Below are 17,185 nucleotides of genomic sequence, written 5' to 3' on the forward strand. Positions count from 1 at the left end.
AAGTAGAATTTTCCATCTTTAGGACCGCTAAATTGGTAGAACATCAAAACCAATTCTCGGGAATAACCAGCTGCTGAATGATATAGAAGAGGCAACCATCCTCAACGTACAATTTCTGTGTCAAAATAAAGAGAAAACCGGCCATCATCAAACATTTTCAGGTAGTCTTTCTCAGGCATTATTTTTCTTGGGTGATCCATTTGGAAGTATTACAGAGGGAAGGATAATTAAGAATGCTTGAAATGAGAATGGCTGAAAAGAAGAGATTTATAGCCAATCCATGAGTCTGTACCAATCCGGATTCCAAGTGTAGTTAAATCCGGAATTAATATGTGAAAACACAAGTGACTCATGTGTTGTTTTGACACATACCTTTATGAACAGCCAATATGGGTATCCATAGTAAGTCTTTTCATGTCAAATTTCCAAAAACAATTAATGAGATGTTTCATTGTTAGAAAATACGGATGAAGGTTTCACAGTGCTATTAGACCTACAGGTAATTTCTGAATTGTTGATCATACCTCAATAATGGAAGATGAAAAGAATAATCGAGCAAAGTGCTTGCTCGATGGTTTTTTAGGCGATCGTGTAGCGCAGCGATCTTCTATGAACACCATGAGTTGAGATTGAATTATTTTGGTGAGTTATTATTATTTTTTTTTTTAGAAGTTTAAAAATACAACTAATACACACAAATATAAAATAGGGAACTTCTCCATTTAATACGTAAATCGTACAAATGTGTGAGAATTATTTAACACACCATACTAATATACAAAACGACATAGGGAAAGAGAGATGTCGGTTACATAGATCTAGATATTTTGGAGCATGTTATGCATGAGCGACAGTAGAACAATGATAAACATTGTTATTATGAATAATGTGATAGCCCATTCGTGTTGCTCCATTTCCAATCGCTCAATTGGATTCATCATGTTGAAGAAAATGAGAATTTGTGAAGATGAATTTGAGGAGAGTGAGAGAAGGGGATGAGTGAAGGTTGAAGAGGAGAGTTGGTTTTATAATGGAAAATCTAACCGTTGGGTATCTGACCATTTGGATCAATCCGTTGGGTATTGACCGTTGGGCTTAGAGAGTAGGCCCAGTGCATCAAGGAACAAGCTACCATTTTAGGAAAGACAATAATCACATAACATAAATAATTTCTCATTCAAACCGGATGAAGATACAAAATTATGAGAAATGAAACGATATATCGTTTTTCATCACTAGAAAAATAAAAATACAGTGCATAAGGGAAATAAATGACAGAGTCATTTTTTAGACTAAGAGGAACAAGCTGCTACTGTGAATCCTCAGGGTTAACTGATGATGAACCAGGGTTCCGATGACGACAAGTACTGCAAACTCCTAGTTGAGATAATTGTTCCTGTATGGTTGCCAAAGACCTAACCACTTGTTCTTGAAACTGTTGCTGATTAGCCATCATCATGCGCTGGAAATGGCCCTGATGATCACGTAATTCATGCTGAAACTTATCCTGGAGGACAAACATGCTACGCATTCCCGAGTTTATGTGTCTCAAAGCTTCCATGGGAGAACTGATTTAGCACATGGTATCCTCATTAAAACAGTTGGGCGGTGAAGGAGGAGGAGGTGGTACGATATCACGCTCAATATCATCTCTCGCTATAGGTTCCCAGTGGTCCATGACACAAGTCTCAAAAATCGCAAATTTTTAGAAAGACCTTGTTTGAATTAAAGGACTAGCGGACTGGAACCCTAAATTTATCATAATCTGTGTAACAAGTACAGCAAGAGGAGTTGACCTGTCAGAAGTAGTCGTAAGTACATGGCCAAGGAAATGGACCATGCAGAAAGTTTCCTTCTTCTCCTGAAGTATCCAGAGCAGATGCAAGAATGTCTTGTTGACGTTAGAAGTCTTTGATGTACCGATGACGTTGTAGGCCAGCCATTGCGTGACTGCCAGTTGGTTCCATCGGAGGGAATGTTGGTACACGCATCTCGAGCTATCATAGTATTCGCCCTCGAGAAGCGTGTCAAACATCAACTCCATTGTATTCGGATACTGATCTGATATCAGTAGTGTCGGACTATCGGAGTTGATTGGGATATTCTCCGTAGTCGATATCAACTCCAACGTGAGTTCACGTTCCAACCAACGTGAGTTCACGTTCCAACCCAGCCGCCGTAATCCAATACTCATTCCCCCAAAAACCTCCATTGTTATAGAACTTCAACATTAAATCTTTGGAGTAATGAGCTGGAATTCGATGCAAAAGGTATTCCCACTCTCTACTAGCAATTTCCTCATCGAACAATGGATGGAACATTTCGAAATTATAGAGATTTGTAAAATTTTGCTCTACTGTGATTCTCCGATTTCCAGTCATAGAGTGATCGAAATGAATTTTTGAGGGCCTATATTGGTTTCGCTAAGTAAGTGGATGGTGCTGTTAAAAATTTGGTTGAATCGGTGGTGAATTGGCCGCGTGCGCTGGTCAATTTTAGACCTGGGATACCGCGTGCGCGAGGGTGGTTTGAGTGGGAGCAAGATCCGGAATTTCGGGGGGAAGAAATGGGAGAGGCTGACACGTGGATTGCCTCGTGTGCTAGGTTTTGTGACCGGACGCGTGGTTTGGGTCGGGTTCTAATTTTTGGCCCAAGCGCAAATGATTTCCAGAAATTTCCCTTATGTTCTGAAATTTCAAATGCGGAATTTCGATTCGTTTTAACTCCAAATTGAATGAGTGAGATGTCAAAACGATCGACATTAAAAATACCATCCAATTGAATATGGCTAAGGCATATTCAATCCTTTTTTATATTTATTTTTATTGTTGGGAGGTTGAATTTGTAAAAACAAAACGCAATCCCCCTTTTTTTTTTTTTTTTTTGAAATTTACAAAGGGAGATGAACGTGTCAACAACCTTGGACTTCAAGAAGAAAACCATTACTGTAAATCAGGCAATTGTCATGTCGGCTCTGGGGCGAACCCAATCCAGCTAGACTGTGGCTTAACCTTTATGTTTTGGGGGCCTAGGGTTCAGGACGGTACCATCCCTGACCAATGTCTAATAATAATATTACCCTTAGTACATATGGTATAGCCTCAAACTGCCCCGAACTATCATCAAATAGAAAACTATTCGAGGTTGGCCTGGCAAAATCCATTGCCCGTGCGAATGAGGGACCATCCGATGTTGCATATCACGACTCTCTTTGTACACAACACTTAGTGCAAACGTGAAAATAAAAGACATAAGTACATACATGTTGAGTCTTTTAACGTCAGATCCTCAAGACGAATCCCAACCTGTGGGAGCAACGGGATAACGACGAAGTTTGTCCTGCTGAGCTGGTGTCAGACAATAATATACCTTATACCGGCTCCGACTCATATCGGATAGTAATTCAAGACCTGGACAGAAAGGTGTTTGACAATTCATACACCACCCCATCCTTCGTGCACGTCGCTTTCGAGCAAAAGTACTACGACCATTACCTATTCGAGATGGGTGAGACTTACACCAAATGATTAGTTGAAGTTCGCGAGGAAGAGAATAGAAAAGGGAAGAGAAAGAAGGAGGGAAAATTTTGGGTACCCATTGTTTACCAGAAGGCACGTTTGCTCGATTAACAGAAGACATTTATACTCAGTTCTGATTAGAGTTTTCGTGGACTAAGGTTCCGGCGCTTGAAACCACACACTCTAGGGATTTTTAGAAAAGAAAATAGAAAAGGGCCCAGCTACCCTAATGGCGTGCTTTCCTTGTTTAAATCACATGGAAGGAAGAACACCAGCGAATTTATTAGTCTGTGTAGACTGGATCTTGGAGAAGAGTCTTTTCGACATCTGGAGAACGTAACTCATGATAATGTTTTAGACGTTGGCCATTTACTTGAAATTCGCTGTTATCGTTTAAATTTTTCAAAGATATAGCCCCATAAGGGGTGATAGCAGAGACAGTGAAAGGACCAGACCATCGAGTTTTTAATTTTCCTGGAAAAATGTGTAATCTCGAGTTGTACAACAAAACTTTTTGACCAACTTTGAAATATTTTCTCAATATGTGCTTGTCATGCACTCTTTTCATGTTGGCTTTATAGGACTTCGAGAGATCGTACGCATCGCTCCGAATTTCCTCAAGCTTATTTAACTGCAATTTTTGCTTCTCGCCTGCCGCATTGGTATTATAATTTAGGCTTTTGATGGCCCATAGAGCACGATGCTCAAGTTCAACTAGCAGATGACAAGGTTTTCCAAAAACGAGGCGATAAGGAGACATCCCTATAGGTGTCTTAAAAGCTGTTCAATATGCCCACAAGGCATTAGATAATCTTAGAGACCAGTCTTTTCTAGATGGATTAACAGTTTTTTCCAAAATGGATTTGATCTCTCTATTAGAGACTTCTACTTGGCCACTGGTCTGAGGATGATACGGAGTTGCCACTTTGTGCGTGACTCCATATTTCTTTACTAATGATTCAAAAAATTTATTACAGAAATGTTTTCCCCCATCACTAATTATAGCTTTGGGAACACCAAATCGAGAGAAAATATTTTCCTTTACGAATAAAACGACTGTTTTATGATCATTAGCACGACATGCTAAAGCCTCAATCCATTTTGACACGTAGTCAACAGCTACTAATATGTATAGGAAGCCATGAGAATTTGGAAAGGGACTCATGAAGTCGATGCCCCATACATCAAAGATTTTCACAATTAAAATGGGATTTAAGGGCATCATATTGCGTTGAGTAATGCGTCCTAGCTGCTGGCAGTGGTTGCATACTTTGCAATGCTCATGTGCATCTCAAAACAATGTTGGCCAATAAAATCCATATTGTAGAACCTTGGCCACTGTTTTCTTTCCACTGAAATGACCACCACAAAATTGTTCATGGCAGAAGGATAACACGTCATTGTGTTCCCAGTCGGGAATGCAACGGCGTATAAGTTGGTCTGAACAATACTTGAAGAGGTAGGGATCATCCCAAAAATAAAATTTCACAGTGGATAAGAACTTTTTTCGGTCATTACGAGACCAAGACGAAGGGACTTCCTCAGTAACTAAGTAATTTACTATGTCAGCGTACCAAGGGGACAAAAAAACGGAATACAAGTGGTCATCAGGAAAGGAATCACAGATGGGTTCTGTATCATTATCGACCTCACTGACGAGTCGTGATAAATGGTCTACAACCACATTTTCACAACCTTTTTTATCTCTAATTTCTAGAGTAAATTCTTGCAAGAGGAGAATCCAAATGGATCAACCTCTGCTTTTGCATCTTTTTCGCTAATAGGTAAACGGTTACCGCGATGGTCGGTGTAGACAATTGTGGAAGAACCCACTAGGTACGAACGAAACTTATCCAAGGCATATACAACAGCGAGAAACTCTTTCTCAGTGGTGGTATAGTTACGTTGAGCTTCATTAAGGGTTTTACTCGCGTAGTAAATGACAATTGGCTTATCTTCTCGGCGTTGCCCTAGTACAGCTCCAATAGCATAGTCGCTTGCGTCACACATTAATTCAAAAGGTTTAGACCAATCAGGTGGTTGTATTATGAGAGCGGTCACTACAAGAAAAATGACTTTTGGCCACAGGTACAAGTTAGCTTTAGCCACGGTCTACGGCTGCGGCAGAGTATCTACGGTCTTTAGCCGTGGCTAAAGCTTTTAGCAGCTGTGGCCAATTACGTGTGTGGTTTTGAGTTTAGGTGAGTTTTTGGCCACGGTCATGTTTCTTTTTCTTTGAACCGTTGATGTAAATCTGTGTTTTTGTATCCGTTGATCTCTTGAAAAATAAAGGTGCACGAAATGAAATGTATCACTGCGAAATATTCGACAAAATAGCATTAGGGTAAACCCTCTTGCTTGGTTTTCTTCCCATCTCTCTCTCTCACGCCATCACAGATATGAGTTCGACAGTTCACTGTTGTAATTTTTCATAATTTACAATCGTAACTTTTATTGGTAGAAAGAAATCAAATTGGTTTCAGTCCCCAAACAAATCTTTCTTCAGGTTTGATTTTTTACCCACTCTTTCTTTCACTCACATTATTTGTGATCTTTATTGTAGTTTATTTGACTATTTAAGCAAGGTTTTAGTGAGTCAATGATTAATTTCACATTGTCAATCAGTCTATTTTTACTTATCAGGGACATTATAGGTTTCGTCTTTTGAGTTGATGGCTAATAGCCTGACATGACACCAAACTATCCTTTAATCTTAGTAATGGATGCGTGGAATAATGGATGTATGTGACAATATCTGCTTATGCAGTGTGTTTCATCTCTCTAGGGAGACCTGTTGGTCATTGACATTCTAGTTAACTAAGTGGATTAGTTAGACATTCCTAGATGCTGAAACAGCGTGACATGTGAAAGTGTTGCATTATGTTTTATAATTGTTTCTAGCTTCTTCCATGCTCATAGTACACTCTAGGCACTACTTGTTGGCTTGCTGTTCGGAGCTATTTTCTCTTGTCATTAAATTCCGTCATCAGAAAAAACCATTCACCCATTGCATGTTTTTCACACTATCACGTACAAGAGTTTGCTCTTTGTCGATTGATAGAATGGCTGGTGCTGATATAGTTGTGAACCTTTCGAATGGGAGTTCAAATCCTTTGAGGTCCTATCAAGTTGTTGTGGCTACAACTCAGACTATGGGCATTGGTAAGGATGGGAAGTTACCGTGGAACTTACCATCTGACCTTAAATTTTTTAAAGAGGTTACAATGGTTACGTCAGATCCTGGGAAAAGGAATGCAGTCATAATAGGGAGGAAAACATGGGAAAGTATACCTCCTGAAAAGAGACCTTTGCCTGGTCGTCTAAATGTCAGGCTTACTCGATTCGGGAGTTTTGATATTGCTACTTGCTGAAAATGTTGTCATATGTGGAAGCATGACTTATGCTCTGGAGTTATTAGCAGCCTCTCCCTATTGTCTGTCAATAGAAAAGGTGTTCGTAATTGGTGGTGGCCAGATATTGAAGTAAGTATGTTGTTACTTATTCCATTAGTGGTGACAATATCTTTTCTGTTGGGAGAGATATTGATGAACTTGATTGTAGGGAGGCGCTCAATGCTCCTGAATGTGATGCTGTCGACTAGCATTGAATGTGACACATTCATGCCTCCAGTTGATCATTTGATCTATCAGCCATGGTACTCTTCTTTCCTATTAGTAGAAAACAACATTCTCGCTTTCATATTTTTCCTATATTCATGTGAGACAGGTTTATACTGGAATCATTTTTTAACAATGGAGATATTAGTAATGGTTCAAATTCTGTTAAACTTGAGATTGATAAATCCTCTTCCTCGCCAAAGATGATCTTTGAAAACACGAGAAATACATGTATCTCAAATTGGTTCAAGATATCATCTCAAATGGAATTCAGAAAGATGACAGACAGAATTGGAACCCTATCAAAATTTGGTTGCCGAGTTTGATCGTCAAAGATAAAATATATGGTTGCTATTTAATTAATTGTTTGGTACGTAATAAATTGACTGATATATTTTATTTCTTTGCTTCTGTCTTCACAAGATGCGATTCAATCTGTGGAAGTCTTTCCTAGTTCTTACAACAAAGGTTTGAGCTTTTCTTTGAAGTTTTTATCATTAACTTGCTTCATACATGTATTACAAGATTCCTAAAGGTGGTCTCACCAAACCACGTGCTTATCTTCTGATTAAAAATCAATTATCTAGTTTGTGTTGATCCATCTGGCTCACGTGAATGTGATCTCCACTGAATATGTTTTTTGGCTTATTTACCCCACCTCCACACACAAAAAAACACACACACACAAGTTAAAATAATCTTTGCAGGATGTGAAAGGTTTATTATTAAGCTAATGTTTGGTTACTCAAAAAGTTTTTTGGCGAGGGGTAGTTGAAGGACTTTTGTGGTCTATTAGTGGTTCAATAAATGCAAAGGTAATATCATTATTATGAAGTTTGTTACGAAATCCTATGCCTTATTTTGTGTCTTTCTCCCATAAATATCTTGTGTGAACTGTGAGCTTATTGATGCTTGCTATTAACATTAGTTTGAAGCTTTAGAATGACGTTAGTGTACTTGGCCCAAATTTTCTTTCCACTATATTTCATTTTAAGTGAGTTCATTTTTTTGTTTTGAGCTTAACTATAGCTTGTTTTCTGTTTGTATTCTTGTAGTGTGCCTGAAGCTCACATTTACACTTAGGAATCCGGAAAAGCAAATAGGTACATTGGTTTGCATTATAGTATGATGCATGTATTTGGGATTTTTCATTCATTCTTAGGTTATAATGATGTTAGTATAGTTAACTTACTACTAGAACTAACCTTTCTAGTAAATTGCAAGTGAATGCATGATAGCATGTCTATTAGATATTTTGACCTACCCAATTCAAATGAGAACTTACCAAAGGCAATACCAGACCTTGGTTGATGTTGTAACTGCCTAGGTGAACTATAAGATGAAGAGTATGTACCGTTGAACAATACCTGCTAGTATGGTATTGTAACAGAACTTGGATTGAATTCTACACATTCATTTCCTCTCTCTCAACCGAAACTATAAATAAGGGTGGCTTTTACAGTTTTCATATTCCATGATTTTGGCTTTTATTATATCTCATTTGGATTGACTCACCTAGGCCGTTTGAAATATAAGTTGAGCAAAGAAGTTGGTGTCAACGACTAATTACAATTATGACTTTGGCAACGGTTACAACACGTAATGGTTAGTGATTTTTCCTTATATTTGAATTGCTATATCACACAATTTTCTATGAGAATATATGTAGTTCAAGTTCTAATGTTTGTTTTTATATGGCTATAGATATATTTTCAAAGCCTACTCTCTACGACAAGATACATGATGAGGTATAGAGAAGCGAACCAAAATATGTAGATTTTGATCAGAAATAGTTGATGCATTGTGTATATATGGCTGGGAACATAGTCCAACGAGTTTAGGTGCCGTTTATAGTGATGTTTTCATATTTTTTGGGAGTCATTCTTAATAGTATATTTCCAATTTCTTATATTTGTTATTTATGCAAGTTTTGATTGCTAATGGGTTCTATGATATGTACAATACATATTGTGTATGAAACCCATGTTTAATTGTTGAGAATTATTGTTCAATTGGGTTTTCTTAGATTGTTGTATGAACAGCAAGCGTGATAAAAAAGTGAGACCAAATTTTTTTAAAATATCTTAAAACATTTGCCACGGCCTTAAACCGTGGCCAAACAATACACTCAGTTAGCACAAAATAAATACCCACAGTTCATGTAAGGATTAGCCACGAACATCAACTGCGGCAAAAGGATTATTTACCACGGCTCTTGGGACAGTTCAAAACCGTGGGAAAAAGGCAAGCTTTGGCCACAGCCATTAGCCGTGGCAAAAAGTTAGCCACAGGCGCATTGGCTACGGTCGTGCAACGACTTTTGACCGTGGCAAAAAGTCTTTAGCCACGGTTAATGGCCGTGGCAAATACTCAGTATTCTTGTAGTGGGTAGTTAGGGCGGATTTTAAGGTCACAAAAGTTTATTTGCAATTGAAAGTGAAGTAAAAAACGGCATCTTTAAGCAGGAGATTGGTTAAAGGTCGAGCAACCTTTGAGAAATCTTGAATAAATCTCCTATAGAAACCTGCGTGTCCTAAAAATGCGCGAATGTCGCAAACTGTTTTTGGTATAGGAAGTGAAGCAACTTTTTAAATTTTAGCTTTATCGACTTCGATTCCGTCCTTTGAAACAATATGTCTTAGAACTATTCCTTTTGTAACCATAAAATGACATTTTTCCCAATTAAGAACGAGGTTTTTCTCCTCACAACGTATGAAAACCTTTTTAAGATTTGATAAACAGCTATCGAAATAATCACCATATATTGAGAAGTCGTCCATGAATACTTCCATAAAACGTTCAACCATATCACTGAAAATGTGAAGCATGCAGCGTTGGAAAGTACCAGGTGCATTGCAAAGGCCGAAAGGCATTCGTTTATAAGCAAATGTACCAAAAGGACAGGTGAACGTAGTCTTTTCTTGATCAGCAAGATATATGACTATCTGAAAATATCCTGAATAACCATCAAGAAAATAGTAATATGCATGACCGGCTAACCGTTCAAGCATCTGATCGATGAAGGGCAGTGGAAAGTGATCCTTACGAGTGACTACATTAAGTTTGCGATAGTCAATGCATATTCGCCATTTCACTGGAATACGAGCGGAGATGCATTCATCTTTATCATTGCGCACAACTGTAATACCAAATTTCTTTGGAACAACGTGTACTGGACTCACCCAAACACTATCAGAGATAGAGTAAATAATACCCGCATCGAGTAATCTTAAAACTTCCTCCCGTACCACATCTTTCATGGTTGGGTTTAGACGACGCTGCGGTTCACGCGACGTCTTAGCATTTTCTTCAAGATATATGCGATGGGTGCCTCCACTAAGGTCAATGCCCTTAATGTCATCGAGGGACCATCCAATAGCAGAACGGTGTTGTTGAATGACATCTATTAAACGGGATTCTTGATCATCAGTCAATTGTGATGATATGATAATTGGATAACTACCATTTAGATCAAGATGTACGTATTTTAATTCCGAAGGAAGCGGTTTTAAGTCAGGGGCAGGTGGAGTGGGTATTAAAGATTCTTGAGGAAAGTCGTCTTCCATGGAGTAAACAGATTGATGTTCATCCAAGTCACTGTACATCACGGTCGTAGGGTCAAATAGTAGTATTGACTCTAATAACTCGTTTACTTCTTGTGTATAATCATCGTCCTCAAATTCAGAATCGCTAAAGGAAAGAAATTGGTATACTTCATCTTCAGGAAAAGATTTTGTAAAATACTCTTGCGCAATGCTGTCAACCCTGTTCACTTCACCATCAATGTCATGCTCCGGAATTTGTTTCATCAACTTGAACACATTCACCTCGACCAAAAGATTTCCGAAGGACATGGTCATGGAACCATCCCTACAATTAATGAGAGCATTAGCAGTTGCTAGGAACGGACGTCCTAAGATGATAGGAATGGAATCACATGCAACTTCTGTATCCAAAGTAACAAAGTCTACAGGATAGTAAAAGTCTTGGACTTTTACAAGGACGTTTTCCACAATTCCTTTTGGATACTTAATAGAACGATCAGCTAACTGTAGAGTCATGGTGGTAGGTTTAAGCTCATGAAGACCTAGCTGTTTAAATAAATAATATGGAAGTAAGTTCACACTAGCACCTAGGTCTAGTAGCGCAGTAGCCGTATATTTGTCACCCAAAGTGCATAGAACTGTTGGTCGACCAGGGTCCTTGTATTTGACTATACCATTGTGTTTGGTGATGGATGGAAACTGTTCGGTGAGAAATTCTTGTTGAGGAATATTAGTTCTCCTTTTTGTGGTGCACATATCTTTCAGAAATTTTGCATGTTTGGGCAATAGCTTTAGGGCATCGAGAAAAGTTAAGTTGATTGTCAAATTCTGAAAAGTTTCTCGAATTTCATCAAAATTCTCATCAGGCTTATTCTTTGCCAAGCGTGCAGGAAATGGTGCCTTAGGCCGAAATTTGGCATAAGTGTCCGATTGCTCGTTTCCTAATTTCTGAGATGTTGACTTTGTTGGATTTGGTGAATCCTCCGTAGGTTCATTATTGGAAATAGATTCATTGGAACCTTCAGATACCTTTGGTTGATCATCTGGCATACGTATTTGATTATCAACAGTCTTGCCAGATCAAAGAGTAGTGATTGCGTGCACCTCACCTTGGTTTGGAGTACTTGTACCAGGTGCATTGGTGAGTTCAAAGGCAGTGTTTGCTGGCTTAGGGTTTGGAATTGCTTGTCCAGAAAAACACTTTCGACTCGACTTTTCTTGCGCCAATTGTTGAAGTGATTGTTGGATAGACGTTAAAATTTGAGATTGTTGGTTCATGTAAGCTAAGAACATCTCGCTTGTGCTATCCATAACGAGTGGCGCAGGTTGTGCAACAGGTACTAGTTCACGATTATTGCTGAGAAGTTGTTAATTAAAGCTGAGATTTGGATTTGCTGGAACAAGGCTGCGGTTGGTTTGATAGTTAGCATTGGAATTATTTTGAAATTGATTTTGACTTTGTTGGTATTGCTGATTATTTCCTTGGCGGTATGGAATAAAGTTGTTGGGTGGTCAAACAGGCGGATTAGCGAAACCTGGAAGAGCCATCTGTGGTGGCGGTGGGCGCCAAGCGAAATTCAGATGTTGTCGCCAAGGTGCATTAGGAATGTTGAATGCACATGCATCTTCTGATGGTTGAGAAGGGAGGCATATAACAAGGGACAATAAGCATCATGATGTTCAGGACTGAGACAAAGAACACATGGGGATATGTCAACGTTCATGACCTGTTTTGGGAGTTGATTGTTTACTTGAACTGCAAGGGCATCTACTTTTTTAGTGAGGGATTCTATCAAATTTTTTAATTCGTGGTCGGGTTTTACCTCAAAAATAGATGTAGCTTTTGTAACAGTATCCTTAGATAACCTAGAAGAATCAATGTTACCCCAATGTGCACCTTTTTTCGCTTGTTTTTCTAGAAAAGTATATGCTTCAATTCAGTAGCTCCTTTGTCCATGAAGCAACCGCCGTTCATTATATCAAGAGTTTCTTTTTGATGATCAGAAAGTTCATTAAAGAATGAACGAACAAGAACAACTTTGTCTAGTTGGTGATGAGGACATTCTAAAAGAAGATCAGTAAAGCGACTTCATGCTTCCGTAAATGATTCATGAGGATTTTGACGAAAGAATTGAATTTTCTGAAGCATTTCAGTAGTTTTTTTTCTAAGTATAAAATTGAAGCATAAAAGCTTGAACAAGTTTATTCCATGTATCTATGGATTGTGGCTATTGTCCTGCTAGCCAAATTGACGTTTTTTCCGCTAAAGTGAATGGAAACAGCCGCAGCAAGAGTTGTTCCTTAGAGACAGCTGGATGGTGAAATATTGTGGCCACTTGTTGAAGCCTACGAATATGGTTGTACGGTTCTTCATGATCCAAACCATGATACACAGGTAACAAACTAAAAACGTTTGGCGGAATTTGAAAATCACCGACAATGTACTCTAGTTTGATGCAGGAAGAAGGTCCTTCCTGTAATGCTGTATAGAAGTCCGAAAGGGGCTTCTCAGCTGGTGGATTTTCGTCAGCCATAATGAATGATGGGAATGGTGACGAATCTTTTTGATTTGGATTAATAGATGAAGAACTTTGTGGAGGTGAAAACTTACGCAAATGCTTATCGTATTTTCTCCTACGATAAGTATGTTCAAATTGTTTAGTAGAACCAGACCTTAATCTCATGCAAGCATAAAATTAGATCTAATTGATAGAAGGAACTTATTATTTCTTGAATTTTATGATTATCTTCAAGCATTAGAGTTGAACAACGTAGGCCTAAGCTGCTGCTAACGTAGCAATAAAGCTAGGAATACGTGTGCATAAACCAACAGCCAGGTCACAAGAGAGATATGAGGGAGGCTTTGTCTTGACGTGCTCCATGATTGATGACTCATCTCTTCTTGTGGGCCCAAAAGGTGGGTCCATGTGCTATGTCCATTAGTGGGTCTAGACGTCGATTTCTGTAATTTCTGGCCTAAGGTAGAGCTAGTCGTGCTGATCATCTGGGCAGCTTACTTGCCGAAATCAGAGTCCAGGTTAACAAGATATGAGCTCCAAAAGTTTACGCTTTTTTTTATATAGTCCCGTTCTGACTCGATTCTGTCATGTTTGAGTCCCTGGCTTTGATCCGTCTTTGTTTAGCTTCACATGGCTGATTTAGAAGAATTCATATATACATCGTTCCTCGTGCTTTAACGCAGGTTTAACCAATATTTTCATGTTTACTGCGAAGACCTGCAAAAGTACGAAAATATACTTATTTCATGATTATTAAACACATAATTAACCAAATTTATATGTCTCAATGGGGTTTAATATTATAGTTTTGGGTGCCTATTAAAATATATATGGCGTGTCCATGTAACATAGCTATATACATACTAGATATTCGCAAGTATCGTTGAAATGAACTAATTAAGTTATGATGGACCTGACATAGTTAAGGAAGACATTTGGGGGTTAAACTAAACTCTTGATTGAAGCTTACTGATAAGCTAGATATGGTTATGGGTTGGTAAATTGCTTACTGACGTTAACATAATTTTTTTTTATCAAAATGCTTATAGGATGTCACGTGGTACATTAGGCTTTATGGAGAATTAACACATACATACACAGTAAAACCTATCATATATAGATGTTTCACTATAGCTAGCATCTTAGTTAAATGGCCATCCGAACATTGTTTGGTATATAGATGTTTAACTATAGCTAGCATCTTAGTTAAATGGTCATCCAAACATTGTTTGGTATATAGATGTTTCACTATAGCTAGCATCTCAGTTAAATGGCCATCCAAACATTGTTTAGGTAAGGTACATAAAAATGGTTTTAGTATTCTTTCCTTATCTTTTTCTTTTTGGTTCATGCCATATTCCGTTTATTCGCTTTTGACAAACTTCAAATATAAGTCATGAGAGGAGTTCCTGAATTCTTTGGGAAAATAGATCTTGGAACAATTTTGATTTAATAAGGTACAATTCGTATCTAATGTCATTATGTTCTTTAAATTTTTTATATGAAGTAACTAATCATGTTTTAGTATCACTTGCATCATCACTGTCCTCTTCTCAATGTTCTCACGGCTTTCCATGTCCGTTCTGGACCTATTGTGAATCAAAGCATACCATTCACCGATTAAATTCTTTAGTAATGAGGAAGATTCAATTCACTTTAGGGGGGAACAATGAGAAGTGTGGAGCAAGGTTGTGTGTTGGTGTTGATTTTGAGAGCAATGAATTCAATAGCCATAGGTGAAGAGTGATATATATGGCTGCCTTTAGATATTTCTTTTTATACTATGTTGGCGTTTAGTATGTTTGTTTTTCTTTATGAACTACAGTAACTACTATCACAATGCAGCTCATTGCACAAAACTATGTGCACCTTTCAGTTGAAGCATTGTAGTGCAACGTTCGACAAGTGCTATTTTCGTTATGGCTCCATTCTTATGGATCTATAACTTTCCAACAACTCATTTTTATACCCAAAAAGTTGGTTATCTGCAAAGTTCAAACATAAAAAAAGAGTCGGTCTTTAAATATACTTGAGGTGTTTTAGGCCTTTGGGCGAAGATTTTTTTTTAAGTAGGATATAGAAAATGTGAATTTATTTAAATATTAATTTGTATGTTCGTAGGTCAATGAGATTGGAAAACTATATGTCTTTAATACCAATTAAAGGTATTATATATATAGCTTTTTCATATTTCTTTTATGATTGCATGTGTATTCCTTTTTGTAGATGTATTGATTGGAGGAAGTAAATTTTCCCTTTGTAGTTAATTGCTTATGTTTTAAGTAATCTGATCTTAACTTTTCAATCTACAGTTGAACTTGAGATTTTTCGCTAAAAGACACTTTCACCTTATCTATTTGTGCTCATTATGGAAGTGTTGAGTGCTTTGCTCCAACAAGGGATTCCAACTAAGTCGATCCAATGTCATTCAAGATGCAAGAAGCTGGCTATCTCGCATCTTTGCTTTGCCGATGACGTCCTTCTTTTTTGCAAAGGAAACATAGAATCCTTACTTACAATAAAAGACATTCTCTCCACCTGCTCGCAAGTTACAGGGCTACAGCTGAATAATGAAAAGACCACCTTATTAGCAGGAAGCATGTCTGAAGAAGAAGCGTTCGTTAGCTTTAGCTGAAGAGATGAATATCTCGATTGTCACTCCTCCAGTCACATACCTCGGTCTGCCACTTACTGCAACAAGACTGGGTATTAGAGATTGCCTACCTCTCATTGAAAAAATAACAAGACGTATCTCAGATTGGAAGAATAAGGACTTGAATAGAGCAGGAAGAGTACAGCTAGTCAAATCAATTCTATCATCCTTTCAAACATACTGGGCTAAGACTTTTATTTTACCAAAAACTGTCTTGGAGAAGGTGAGCAAGTTATGCAATAGATTCATATGGGCAGGACCGAATATGGCAAGAAAGATGCATCACTCAAGTCACATGACTTTGAGATTGGATAAGGAACAAGGAGGGCTGGGACTGATTGACCCAAGAGTGTGGAATCAAGCAACTTACTGCGGCCTAGTGTTTAAACTGGCTCAGAAATCAGAGAGCTTGTGGGTTAAATGGTCATAGGATCAGCAAATCAAGCAAAAGCAGTTTTGGACAATGAAAGCTCCAAAGGTTTGCTCCTGGGTTTGGAAAGGTATTTTGAAGCATAGAGAAGTTGCATGGAAGCTAGTGCGGTACATCATAGCGAATGGTAATGACACGAGCTTCTAGCATGAACCTTGGTGCTCAGGGCCACTCATTCTTAATGTTCAAGCTAAAAATCTTCTTCTAAACCCCAGGATGCTAAAGTAGTTGCAGTTATCTCAAATGGAGAATGGTCGAGGACCATTACAGATATGCCGGAGTGTGAAGTCAAGAAATGGATCATGGAAACCGAAATCAATACATTCCTTACTGATGATCAAGTTATATGGACTCCGTCAAGTTCTAGCAAGTTTTTATCTCTTCAGCATATGCCTCTCTTAAAAATGTCCGTAGTAAGGTTAAGTGGTACAAGATAGTCTGGGGAAAGCTTGTGACCTCAAAACATGCCTTCACTATGTGGCAGCTATTTTCAAGATGTCTTCCCACACAGAATAGACTTCGAATGAAGAAAGTGATTGTGTAATCAAGATGTTGTTTATGTGACTCGCAAGAGGAAAGTTCGGCCCATTTATTTTTTGAGTGTTCTTTTTTGAAATTAGTCTAGCAAAGCATCAAGAAAGCAATGGGGCTAACAGAAGTGGTTCGCAACTCGCATGATGAGTGGTATCATCTCATGCGTATCTGCAGATCGAACTCGATGATAGTTGAAGTGATAAAGGCATTGATTGGTGTTGATGTCCAAGCTATTTGGAATGAAAGGAACTGGAGACTCAAGAAACAGCGCTTCAGAACTGCCGATGTAGTCAGTATCCGAGTACTTAATAGTATGAAGATATACTTAGGGAAGATGCTGGAAACAGTTAAAGAGGATGGATTATTGAG

General features: G+C 38.2%; 1 protein-coding gene and 1 pseudogene across 9 annotated transcripts in view; one reads left to right on the plus strand and one right to left on the minus strand.

Annotated features, from left to right (window-relative positions):
• Positions 1-17,185, minus strand: part of LOC147486026 (protein phosphatase 1 regulatory inhibitor subunit PPP1R7 homolog) — a 79,585-nt gene that overhangs the window by 23,486 nt on the left and 38,914 nt on the right. The window lies entirely within an intron of this gene.
• Positions 6,561-16,719, plus strand: LOC147486027 (bifunctional dihydrofolate reductase-thymidylate synthase-like; annotated as a pseudogene).

Source organism: Coptis chinensis, chromosome 7, assembly GCF_015680905.1.
Source record: "Coptis chinensis isolate HL-2020 chromosome 7, ASM1568090v1, whole genome shotgun sequence".
Taxonomy (NCBI): Eukaryota; Viridiplantae; Streptophyta; class Magnoliopsida; order Ranunculales; family Ranunculaceae; genus Coptis; species Coptis chinensis.